The 2,307-nt window shown below is 57.7% G+C and overlaps 1 pseudogene; it reads right to left on the bottom strand.

Moving 5' to 3' along the window:
• Positions 1-603: 603 nt before the first annotated feature.
• Positions 604-1,236, bottom strand: LOC103584275 (annotated as a pseudogene).
• Between the last annotated feature and the right edge of the window lie 1,071 nt (positions 1,237-2,307).

Raw genomic sequence — 2,307 nt, 5'->3', positions numbered from 1 at the left:
CCTTTCCTCCCTCTTGACAGGCCTGGGAGGGGCAGGGATGGGGCATTTGGGAGGGTGTGAGGGAGTCAGAGCAGGGCTGGGGCTCCTGAGTTCAGGCCTGATGGACGGTGGCAGTCTCCCTGGGACTGGGCTGCAGCAAGTATTGCCCCAGAGGTCATGCCATTCTGCCTTTTGCCTCCAGGCAGATAGGCACCAGGACCTCATCAGCCTCACCAGGGGGGTCAGCGCTTACAGGGGAAGATCCACTCCCTTAGCAGTCGAACACAGGCTGCTTTGCTCTGCAGCCTTGTGGAGCCAGAAAAGTCTTTAAGTTAGGTCGGTGGTCTGGGGGTGATGAGGCGAGGGAAGTCTGTGCCCAGTCAGAACACTCGCCTGGTTTTCCCAGCATTTAGGGGGTAGCCATCACTGAAGTAGGTTTCTGGATATTTCAGGGAGCTGGAGTTTGCTACCCCTCGGCCCCCACCATGGTGAGGTCCCTGGGACCTAGGAGGAAGTGGTGCTGGGCGGGGCAGTGAGTGCCAGTCTTGGAGGTCTCAGTGCCCACTTGGGACTGTTCTGGGCTCCAGTGAGTTTGGGTCCCCAGGCCCAGAAGGCGGTGGCCCCCTAATACAGCAGCTCTTCCTTTAGGTCCGAGCCATACAGCTCGGCCAACATCTTGAACCTGGGCCCCCAATCGTTGAGGAAGTCGTAATTGGTGTTGGAGTAGGACGAATCGGTGCCCAGGAAGCTGAGGGACTCGGCGACGGACTGGGAGCCCTCATAGTCGTAGACGTGCAGTGTGTCGTAGGGCGGGCCGCCGCCGTCGTGGTCCGCCTCATCCTTCTTCACCTCGACCATTGCAGCCATGTCCCCGGGCCCGCCGTGTACCCCGGGTGTGCACTGTGGCGGCTTCTGCACCCGCGCGTACAGCGGCGGATGCGCGTCCGGCGAACGCCGCGGGGACTTGGCTCCGCCGCCGTGGCGCACCGAGTTGAGCACCGACACGTCATAGCTGGTGGTGTCCATCTCGCCGCCGCCCTCCTCGTCGTATGTGACCAGCTGCTCGTGGATCTCTGGCATGCTCTTGCCGAGGGCATGGGCCTGCTTCCGGAGCCGCCGCCGCAGGAAGATGAGCAGAGTGATCACTGCCGGACAGCGAGCGACAGCGACAGCAGTTAGACACTGCCGGCCTGGTGGACCCCTGCCCCCTCCCTTCCTCACCCTCGGAAATTCCAGGGCCTGCCCGGACTCCTCCATGACTGGGCCAACGTGGACGCCTGGGGCTCCACCCGTCCCCGTGGGACAGTCATCTGTCCCCACACTCTTGGTCCCACCTGGCTGTCACAAACACTGGTGTGCACTAGCGGAGAGGAGCAGAGTGGGGCTCGCTGGGGTTCTTTCTCCTCTCTCCCTCTCAGCTCTGTTTACCCGCATCCTCATTTTCTTCCTCCTTGTCCCACTATGGCGAATTCTTCCACACCGTGTCCCAAAGGCCAGGAGGCCAGAGTTTGGGGCAGAAATGGGGGAAGGGATGGAATTGGAATTTGGAGTGCAAAGATTCTGAGTCACTACATTGCTGATGACTGTGTTGATGACGGTGGATATTGGTGGTGCCAGTGGACGTGGGACTCATTGCAGTGGCAGCAGCCACCCTCTTGAGTACCAGCTGTATATGGGCTGGCACTGCATTGGGCACGTGCTGATGTTACTTCACTCAACGTAGACATTATTATCCCTATTCTACAGTTAAGCAAACTGAGCTCAGAGAGGCCAGGGGACTTGCCCACAGTCCCATGTTCAGGCAGTGGTGTGGACGTCGACCCTGCTGCAAGCTCTGAGGGGTGTGGCTGTGTGAGGGACTCAGCTCCCTGAGGGGGGGTGGACTGTGTGGTACAGAGAGCTCCCAAATTAGGCTCAAACCATCCCCTGGGCTCTGTTCATGAGCCTTTAACAAACTACTGCATACATAAGTATACGGGATGCCCAGGGAGACATCCTTCCTGAGCCTCAGTTTCCTTATCTGTGAAGTGGAAATGATGACTTCTCTGTTCTGTTTATATTTTGGAAGGTGGTTATGAGGTTAAATGCAATTCCATATGTGGTGTGGATGCCATCATCATTAATTATTATTAAAAGGGGAATCTGAGTCTGGACCTTCTGTTCCAGAAGCTCCAGAAAGAGGTCATACCCAGAGAACCTTTCAGGGGAGACATTGAGGGTGCCCCACTGTATCTGACCTTGTCACTGTGGTGCACAGGGCGGTACTTTGTAATCACCCAAGGGCTTCCTGCCCCACCTCATGGCAGGTGAAATGCAGGATAATTGATA

The sequence above is a fragment of the Galeopterus variegatus genome, unplaced genomic scaffold (assembly GCF_000696425.1).
Source record: "Galeopterus variegatus unplaced genomic scaffold, G_variegatus-3.0.2 Scaffold48612, whole genome shotgun sequence".
Classification (NCBI taxonomy): Eukaryota; Metazoa; Chordata; class Mammalia; order Dermoptera; family Cynocephalidae; genus Galeopterus; species Galeopterus variegatus.
This window is presented reverse-complemented; position numbering and strand designations above follow the sequence as displayed.